General features: G+C 44.9%; 1 pseudogene; it reads right to left on the reverse strand.

The window, feature by feature from the left end:
• LOC119320768 overlaps positions 1-11297 on the reverse strand; it is a 55286-nt pseudogene that overhangs the window by 14307 nt on the left and 29682 nt on the right.

Here is an 11297-nt window from a genome sequence, read left to right on the forward strand (position 1 = left end):
TCGTCGCCGCCCCGTCGCCGCCCCCGTCGCCGCCCCGGCCCGTACGTCCCCGTCCCCGTCGTCGCCGCACCGTCGTTGCCGCACCCGTCGCCGTCCCCGTCGCCGCGCGCCCCCCATCGCCTCTCGCCTAGCCGGCCGGTGAGCGCGCGCACACACACACATACATTTTTAGTTATAGATTTTTCTGTTTTTAAGAAATTGTTGGACATTTTTCTGTTTTTTAGAAATAGTTAGAAATGTTAGAATTGTTAGATTTGTTATAAATGTTTGAAATTGTAGAAATTTTTCTGTTTTTTAGTTATAGAAATATATAGTTATAGAAAAGTTAGAATTGTTAGAAATTTTTCTGTTTTTTAGTTATAGAAATAGTTATAAAAATGTTAGTTATATATATAGAAATGTTATAATTTTTTTTCTGTTTTTTAGTTATAGAAATATTAGAAATGTTATAGAAATGTTAGTTATATATAGCATTGTTAGAAATGTTATAGAAATGTTAGTTATATAGAAATGTTAGAAATTTTAGTTATCAAAATCCAATCATTAAAAAAATGTTACTTTTTGCGGGCATATAGCTAGTATTTGTTCTCGACGATGCCCGGCCCGCATCCTCGCCATCGACCCGTCCGCGACGATGTCCAGCCGACCCATGTCCAGGACTGGGCTCCGCCGGGCTGGCACTGGGAGGTGCTGCTTGGAGGGGCGCGCCGCTTGACGAGGAACCTGGCCGCGGGTCCAGTCGTCGACCCTGATCTCGTTTGGTGGCGTTCGCGTGGGCCAGTTTCGGTGCGGAGGGACCCGGCCCCGCCGGAGGTGGTACGTCGCCGTGTCAGGGAGGAGGACGAGCACGTCCGTCGCTACATGGTTGCGTTAGAGGGCGGCAGGTTCTCCAATACGTGGCAGTATCTTCGGGGATCTCACTTCAGCTATGATCCTGTGAGGGTTCCTTCTCTTTGGGTGTCCACTGCCCACGCCGGAGGAACCACGAGTGTCCTAGATCCTTCTGTAGTATTCGATCTTTATTAGCTAATAGCCAGTGATGTACTATTCAATATTATATATTATTCGAGACGATGTATTCGAGATTATATCTATTATTCTGGACGATGTATTCGAGATTATATCTATTATTCGAGATTTGAATACTAAATTGTTTTATATTTCTTTTGGATTAGGTAAACAAAAGCTATGGCAGACAATACCGACAGAGAGGGAGAACAGACCATGTTCGATATGATACGCGAGGCAGATGATAATCAGAATGAAGAAGATTATGATGGCTCCGAATTTCTAAACAACACCGGAGAGGGTGATATGATATTCGATCACGACGAAGTCATGAATGATTATGACGATGACGAAGAACATGATCCTGAAACAACAAACACCGACGAGGTATATATATTTATATAAGCAGGCATCTGGTGATCATCACATGTTTTAAATGACTTGAAGATATATTAACAAATCGATCTTTGTTCTGTCATCCATATGGATCGAGCAAATCTTCAGACAAAAGGACGAAACGAGGCCCGAACAAAAAGTTGAAGCCGGGCGTAAAGTACAATATCGAGGCATGCGGCCCTACTGGCAAACCATTAGCGCCTAAGAAGATTGCGGACAAGTTCGTTCGTCAGTGCGGAGTTCTTGTGAAGGACCAACTCCCGATCAAACTTCAAGAATGGAGAGCGCCAGCAAAGCCACGTCCAGATGTTACTTATGTCGACAAGAATCAAAAAGATCTGCTTTGGGATACTCTCATGGAACATTTCACCCTACCAGATCATTTCACAGAAGCAGATGTGCAGAAAGTCAAAGAGGCTGCTCTTAAGATGATGGCGACTCCATTCAAGAACTACAAAAATGGTGAATGGAACAAGTACGTCAACGGAGGAAGGAAGACTCCAGTATTCAAGGGAACACTTGAGACCAACTGATCATTGGGCCGATTTCGTGAAATTCAAGGATTCGGAATTAGCTAAGGAACGGTCGAGAATAAACAAGAAGAATGCCGAAAAAAAGGATAAGTTCCATAAGCTGGGGCCAGGTGGCTATGCGGTGGCAATGCCTAAGTGGGATAAGTCTGAGAAAGAGACGGAGGATGCAGGTGTCACTCCGGCTACTAAGAGCTGGCCCCCCAGGGTCAGGACTTGGTTCTATGCGCATGGGGGGGAGTTGGACCGGGAGACAGGCAATGTTTCGACGAGGGCAAGTCTGAAGGGAGCCGACGATGCGATACTTGTTGCAATAGAAGAGGCACGAACGGGGGTGTTCCAGCCCAACAGAGAGAACGACGAGCTTATGCGTGCCCTGGGAAATCCTGAACACCCGGGAAGAACACGAGGCAAGGGCGCTCTGCCGTGGTATGAGGGGTTTTCAGACTGGAACAACGACTATAGAACCCGTGCGAGAAAGAAGATTGCGGAGGAGAAGAAGAGGAAGATGGAGGAGGAGCAGAGGAAGCGGGACTATGAACGCCTTCAAGGCCTAGAAGCAAGTCAAGCGGAATTGGTAGTCAAATTCCAGCGGCAGCAGGAGCAGATCGACTCACTTACCCATCAAAGGGGGTCTCAGCAGCTGCAGTAGCTAGCGGATGATCCAGCATTGGATAGCACCGGCCCATCCATGCCGAGAAGCAGCGTGGGTTCCGTCCCGGATGACCCAATGCTGGGTAGATACCCCGTGGATGACATCACGGAGAACACTAACTGCGAGCTACACGTCAAAATGAAGAACATATCCATGAAGGTGGCGGACGGCTGTGCTTTCAAAAATCCCCCCGAGGCAACCTTCCATTGCAACCCGATTCCAGCGGGCTTTGCTCGTGTCGTGGTTGATGAGGTGGTGGACCCATAATCGGGGCTACAGCTTGACATTGCTGGAGGTGACGGCGAGCGCTTTCTCGGAGAGGCCAAACATCGTATCATCCTATGGAAAAAGGATTGCATCATCTTTCCAAGGCCACCGACACCGCGTCACCCGAGTCCTCGTCGAAGTCCGCCACCGAGTCAGCAGACTCCCACTCCTCCAAGTCCGGCAAAGTGTCAGGACAATCCTCCTCCTCCAAGTCCGGCAAAGTGTCAGGACAATCCTCCTCCTCCATGTCCGCCACAGCGTCAGACGTCTACTCCTCCTCCAAGTCCGGCACAACCTCAGGCCACTCCTCCTCATCCAACTCAGTCCCGTCAGCCGTCTCCGCCGCCTCAGCAATCGCAGAAGAGACACCCTGCAGCTCTGGTGCGTAGCCGTACGAGTTGAGGTAGTACAGGAAGTACAGGCGGAGGCAAGCGGTATAAATATGGTCCAAGCCTGAAGCCACTTTCGCAGAGGTCTTATGACAAGTCCGAGGAGGAAATCACAGCCATATCGAAGGCCGAGGTGGAAGCCCATTTTGCACCGAAACCGCCACCGCCGCCAAGGGAGAAAGTGCCTGAGGAAACGATTGACCACTTTATTCGTATGGCTCAACCACCAGCTTCCAAGCCTGTTGACACAGACTATGAGCGCCACATCAGGAAGTTAAATCGAGCACGTCTACAAAGGGAGGCGAGCACGTCTACATCGGGATCGAGCAAACAAGAAGCAGCTGCCAAAAAATGCGGGAAAACCATTCCCCAGCTGGGAGAACAGGCGGCGCAATCGATCCCCTCGCTTGTTGTGCCAACAACAGGTGACAGTACGCGCCCCCAATATTATTGTGGGCAAACAGTGCATGTTCCCGAGGTGGGCAATGTGGTAATAACGGAGGAGCATATAATGCAGGCTGAAGTTCTCAACATCACTATTGGACAACTCCTCGAGATCGAGCCCATGCCTTTGCTTAGAGAGGATGAAGTAAAACGGCAATATGTCCGGGGCCAACCTTTGGTCGCGCCAGACAAGGTCAAGAACCTCCCAACGAGAATGTATGAATTGTATCAATGGTACATGAACATTACCAAGATTTCAGATCGAGTGTCCCTCATGGTGAATGTCAAGAATGACCATTACTACCATGAGAAAGCTGGGTCCGTTGAGTATTTAGAACTGTTTCAGTTATACAATAAGGAAGCACTCGACAAATCTATCGTCAGTTGCTATTGTCTGTAAGTGATTTCTTTCTATAATTTAAGTCTCAAGCTAGCTGTAGTGATCCTTTTGAGATCAATCATTACCTGTAATTATCCTCACTATATTCTTTTCTGTGGTGTTATGCAGGATGAAGATATATGAAATGAGAAAAGGTGGACGCTATGGCATTGGGTTCATTGACCCAAACACCGTTTATGAATTCACATGGAAGATAAGTGAACGTCTTGCAAAGGAAGTAGAGGACAGCATGCTAGAGTTCTTGAAGCGCCTCAAATACAATGAAGATATACTACTTCCTTACCACTTTGGGTGAGTCACACTGTCTTGTACTACAAATTCTCCGTTTTTGCCTACTAGCTAGCTACATGTTTTTGCTAACATATGCCCACTTAATTAAGACATGTAAACGTGTGTGCATGCAGATTTCACTGGGTCTTGTGTATCATTAAAGTTGACGCCGGAACAGTTGAAGTACTGGACTCACTAGTCTAAAAAAACTGACTTTAACATCTTGTATGGGATAGTCAACAGGTAATTTCAATCATTATTAACTATATATCTCGGCCTATTTAGTTCGTCATTTCATGATATGAACTATTTAATAACCCCTTTATTCATTTTCTTTGTCGGCGGACAGGGCTTGGGCAAGATTCATTAGCGTCACGCCCGGCGAATGGAAACAAAAGCTTGAATGGTTTCGACCCAAGGTAAGTAATTAAGTAGTACTAGCTAGCTAGCTAGCTAGCTGCCATCTCTTTAATTATCATGCTTGATTAATTTTTATCTGATAAAATTCCATTCTCGTAAAGGCCCTGAAGCAGGCGCAGGGGACTGATCTATGTGCATTCTGCGTTTGCGAGAACATTCGCATGACGGCGTCCGAAAGGAGCAGATCTCAAAGACAGCAATGGGTACGCTTGTCAGAACACTATTCACAATTTTTACACCATTATCGATATCTAGCTAGTCGCACAACTAATACACATGCATATTGATCTCCTTCTTAATAGTTCAAAGAGGTGCGGGAGAAGCTCATAGAAACGAAGCGCGTAGAAGCACTTCAAGAGGAAATAGCGGGATTTTTGCTCGACCAGGTCATAAATCCGAATGGAGAATTCTATTACCCGCTACCGCCCCAATGAAAACCACTTTCAATTGTCATCGTGCTCCGAAGGCACCAATTAGACTGGCTCCGAAGGCAACATTCATATGTAGGAGAAATTGTATATATCTATAATGTGTGTATGTGTGAATTAATTAATATGGTGGTTTAATTTGTGAGACATTGATGTGATATATATATGCATGATTGGTTCTACTAGAAATTATATATATATAATGTGATATATATATATGCATAACGTGATATATATATATGCATAACGTGTACAATGTGTAGTATCGTAAAATACCAGCAAACGAAAAAGAATTAAAATGGAAACACAAAATTAAATGAAAAAGAAATCATAAAACTAAAAACCCTCCAAACCTTATAGTACCGGTTGGTCTTACAAACCGGTACTAAAGGGCTCCAGGTCCCCGGAGCTGGCTCGTGCCACGTGGTTGCCCTTTAGCACCGGTTCGTGCTGAACCGGTACTAAAGGGGGGGGGCCTTTAGTGACCACTAATTAGTGCCGGTTATGTAACCGGCACTATAGGGCCTTACGAACCGGTGCTAATGCCCGGTTCTGCACTAGTGATGTAACCATAATATGTGTCCTTTCCCCTCTCGGTTGTTGCATCAAAGCGGACACCGCTGTTTTGGTTGGTGCTCTTTTGATCTTCGTCAATCGTGTAAAATGTATTCCCATTTATCTCGTATCCTTTCCAAATCAATACAGTCACAGATGGTCCCCTGGACAACAAGTAGAGCTCATCACAAACAGTGTTGTCACCTCTGAGACGTACTTCCAACCAACTGCTGAAAGTCCCGATGTGTTCACATGTAATCCAGTCATCGCACTGCTCCGGGTGTTTGGAGCGCAGACTGTTCTTGTGTTCATCGACATACGGGGTCACCAAGGTAGAGTTCTGTAGAGCTGTGTAGTGTGCTTGAGACCAAGAAAATCCGTCCCTGCATATTATTGAGTCCCTTCCGAGCGTGCCTTTTCCAGTCAGTCTCCCCTCATACCGCGATTTAGGGAGACCTATCTTCTTAAGGCCAGGAATGAAGTCAACACAAAACCCGATGACATCCTCTGTTTGATGGCACATGGAGATGCTTCCTTCTGGCCTAGCGCAGTTACGGACATATTTCTTTAGGACTCCCATGAACCTCTCAAAGGGGTACATATTGTGTAGAAATACGGGGCCCAGAATGACAATCTCGTCAACTAGATGAACTAGGACGTGCGTCATGATATTGAAGAAGGATGGTGGGAACACCAGCTCGAAACTGACAAGACATTGCACCACATCACTCCGTAGCCTTGGTCGGAAGAAATCGACGATGGCCCAGGTACACATTCTTCCAGCACCTTGCCAGGTATATACTATCGGTGTCAAGTAAACAGTGCGTGCATGTGTGGTATCCCTTGTTTGTCTGTCCTGAAAGGTTACTGAGAGCGGGCCAATCGTTGATGGTCACGAACAGCAATGCCGTTAGGTTAAATTCCTCCTGTTTGTGCTCATCCCACGTACATACACCGTTTCCATTCCACAGCTGTAAAAGTTCTTCAACTAATGGCCTTAGGTACACATCAATGTCGTTGCCGGGTTGCTTAGGGCCTTGGATGAGAGCTGGCATCATAATGAACTTCCGCTTCATGCACATCCAAGGAGGAAGGCTATACATACATAGAGTCACGGGCCAGGTGCTGTGATAGCTGCTCTGCTCCCCGAAAGGATTAATGCCATTCGCGCTTAAAGCAATCCATACGTTCCTTGGCTCACTTACAAACTCATCCCAGTACTTTCTCTCGATTTTTCTCCATTGCGACCCGTCAGCGGGTGCTCTCAACTTCCCGTCTTTCTTACGGTCCTCACTGTGCCATCGCATCAACTTGGCATGCTCTCCGTTTCTGATTAGACGTTTCAACCGTGGTATTATAGGAGCATACCACATCACCTTCGCAGGAACACTCTTCCTGGGGGGCTCGCCGTCAACATCACCAGGGTCATCTCGTCTGATCTTATACCATAATGCACCGCATACCGGGCATGCGTTCAGATCCTTGTACGCACCGCGGTAGAGGATGCAGTCATTAGGGCATGCATGTATCTTCTGCACCTCCAATCCTAGAGGGCATACGACCTTCTTTGTTGCGTATGTACTGTCGGGCAATTCGTTATCCTTTGGAAGCTTCTTCTTCAATATTTTCAGTAGCTTCTCAAATCCTTTGTCATGCACAACATTCTCTGCCTTCCACTGCAGCAATTCCAGTATGGTACCGAGCTTTGTGTTGCCATCTTCGCAACTGGGGTACAACCATTTTTTGTGGTCCTCTAACATGCGATCGAACTTTAGCTTCTCCTTTTGACTTTCGCATTGCGTCCTTGCATCGACAATGACCCGGCGGAGATCATCATCATCGGGCACATCGTCTGGTTCCTCTTGATCTTCAGCAGCTTCGCCCGTTGCAGCATCATCGTGCACATCGTCTGGTTCCTCTTGATATTCAGTAGCATCACCGTATTCAGGGGGCACATAGTTGTCATCGTACTCTTCTTCTTCGCCGTCTTCCATCATAACCCCTATTTCTTCGTGCCTCGCCCAAACATTATAGTGTGGCATGAAACCCTTGTAAAGCAGGTGGGTGTGGAGGATTTTCCGGTCAGAGTAAGACTTCGTATTCCCACATATAGGGCATGGAAAACACATAAAACCATTCTGCTTGTTTGCCTCAGCCACTTCGAGAAAATCATGCACGCCCTTAATGTATTCGGAGGTGTGTCTTGAACCATACATCCATTGCCGGTTCATTTGCGTGCATTATATATAATTAAGTGTGTCAAAAATCATTACAGAACATCATGAATAGATAATTAAGTGACCAAATTAACAGAAGTTCATCATCACATTAAAACCAAAGTACATTCATAGTTCTCATGTAACAACATAAAGCTCTGCAGAGCATCTAAATTAATTAAACCATACACTAAAACTATGTAAAACATTTCAATGCGAAAACAGATGCGATCATAATCGCAACCAATGTAACAACTGATCCAATGGCATAATGATACCAAGCCTCGGTATGAATGACATATTTTCTAATCTTTCTAATCTTCAAGGGCATTGCATCCATCTTGATCTTGTGATCATCGACCACATCCACAACATGCAACTCCAATATCATCTTCTCCTCCTCAAATTTTCTAATTTTTTCCTTCAACAAATTGTTTTCTTCTTCAACTAAATTTAACCTCTCGACAATAGGGTCGGTTGGAATTTCTGGTTCAACAACCTCCTAGATAAATAAAATCTATGTCACGTTGGTCGGCATAATTGTCATAAACAATAAATGAACCAATAGTTATGAAAATATAATATATACCACATCCGAATCATAGACAGGACGAGGGCCGACGGGGGTGGATACCAAAACCATCGCACTATATAAGATGCAATAATAAAAGTAAGAAAATTATACAAGTATCTATATAAACATACAAGTAAGTTTTTTTTCCTTTCAGAAAGAAGATAAGAACAAGAGGCTCACCACGGTGGTGCCGGGGACGAGATCGGCGCGGGCGATCGACGGCGGTGAAGACGGGGACGGGACATGACGGACCGCTAAACCTAGACAAATATTGAGGAAAATGGAGCTTGGAGGTTGAGCTTGGAGAGGAGAAAGCTTAAGTAGTGTGGTTCGGGCATTCCATCGAACACCTCGTGTGCGTAGGAGGTGAGCTAGAGCACCACAAAGCTCTTCCCTTGCCGGCCACGAAAAATAGGGCAGTGGGAGTGCTCTGCTCGCAGGCGAGGGGTATATATAGGCAACTAATTGGTCCCGATTCGTGGCCAGAACCGGGACTAAAGGGCAGCCTTTGGTACCGGTTCAAGCCACCAACCGGGACCAATGGTGGTGGGCCAGGAGCGAGGCCCATTGGTCCCGGTTCGTCCCACAAACCGGGACCAATAGGTCCAGTCGAACTGGGACTAATGGCCCACGTGGCCCGGTCGGCCCCCGTGGCTCACGAACCGGGTCCAATGCCACCATTGGTCCCGGTTCTGGATTGAACCGGGACTAATGGGCTGGCCCGGCCTGGACCATTGCCCCCTTTTCTACTAGTGGATTGTCAGTGCTAATCCTATATTCTTATGTGATAAAGTTCTTGGTGTGTTCTGACCTTTGCACTGCCCATGTCGTCCCAGATCCTCATGATCTTTGCAGGGCACGAGATGACCCGATGGATGTCGTCATTGTTGCCCTTGTGTAATTCATGCCCCAACATGAAGAAAAGATGCATGAATACAAGTGGAGCTCCTGAAGTGACAATCCCGTTTCTTAGATAGTCCTCGGTTGTAGGGATCTGATTATTAGATAACCATTTTCTCTCGATCATGAATCCATCAAGGAAAGTTGCCCACTATAAGAAAAAAGGCAGGCAAGTAAGATTAATTCTTCCACTGTAATTTTATTTTCTAATATTTTTGTAACTACTACTAGGTAATTGCACGTAACATGGGCACATATATTTTGTATGTAATCAGCGTGATTTACATGCCATTTTAGTGTTAGTGCGATTACATACAAAACATAACTTTAGCTGATAACTGTATCGGTACTTATTACTTATTGGCTTAACAAAGAAAACCATGTGTCCTTATATGATACGCCAATAAAACGTGGGATAGTTGAGACGATTCAAGGCAATTCGGTTCGGAAAATCAGTAAAACAGGGAATGGAGGAGGTGGTGTGAGGATGTAGATGATGGACGGAAGATAGGAACATCATAGAACCTTACGTAGAAGAGATTACTCAGGAGTGTATATATAGTAGACATAAATATTTGAGGTGGTACTGTTGTTCTATTTAGTTGCTTAGGAAAAATCAAATGAAAGAGAAATGAAGAACCACGTCAGTAGACATACCGCTTTCTTGAGATGATTGATAGGGCTCAATCCATGTTCTTTTCTAACAATATCAGAGATACTACTTGTGACAGTGTAAAGAGCCTTGTAACATGATATCATGTAGCTCGGGAGTGAATCAATAGATGCGATCCCACCTGCCAATAATGTGCAATTTTTGTGTGAAACTTCGATAAAAACAATATTTTTATATCATGTGTAAGGTCTTAAGCTTAAGTAATTCTTGAGTTTTTATTCCATTAGCAAACTAGATGCCATTTTGGACATAAGCAATCTCTAATATGAAGTATTTTTTCTTTTTGTTTGAATATACAATAAATAATAAGAAAACTATCAATATTTTAAAAATATTTCTCATGAAGACACAATGTTTATTTCAAACCAATATTAAAACATATGCTTATATTATATGTCAAAATTAAAGAAGTTTGAATATGTGATTGGACATATTTAATACATCATTTCCTTACAAAAAAGGAGACTATATTGCCTCCCTAATCATATTAACCTTATATATTCTGGAAACAACAATGCTCACATTTTGATCGCCTCGTTAAAGAGGGAAAGCTCCTCTTGTGTGGCAACAAGATCAAAGATGTCATCCACAATATAGACCATAGATATGATATTTGTGATCTCAATCCGATATCTAGAGAAGGATAAACCCTCGAGGACGGTCATGGGCCACTTGTACCATTTAAGAACTTGGTCCCTTGCCGCTGGTATTTCTTGAGTCAATCCTAGATCCATCCACCATGTGTGTGAAAAAGAATTTCCATATACACTACTAGGGAAAAGCCTATACACAGAATCTTAGCAGCAGCGAGGGTTAAAAACCCTCGCTACTGCTAATTACTAGCAGCGCAGGTTTTAAAACCTTGCTACTACTAAGTTGATAGCAGCAGCGTGGGTTTATAACCCTCGCTACTACTAAGCGGTCTCTACCGTGCCCCCCGGGACATGCCATAGTAGTAGCGCGTGTTTTTAACCCTCGCTACTACTAAGTTGATAGCAGTAGCGCGGGTTTTTAACCCTCGCTACTACTAAGTGGCCCCTGGACCATGCCATAGTAGTAGCGATGGTTATAAACCCGCGCTACTACTAAGTTGGTAGTAGTAGCGCGGGTTTTTACCCCTCGCTACTACTAATCGTCTCCATAGTAGTAGCACGGGGTATGGCCTATTTGCA

The sequence above is a fragment of the Triticum dicoccoides genome, chromosome 6B, assembly GCF_002162155.2.
Source record: "Triticum dicoccoides isolate Atlit2015 ecotype Zavitan chromosome 6B, WEW_v2.0, whole genome shotgun sequence".
NCBI classification, from domain to species: domain Eukaryota; kingdom Viridiplantae; phylum Streptophyta; class Magnoliopsida; order Poales; family Poaceae; genus Triticum; species Triticum dicoccoides.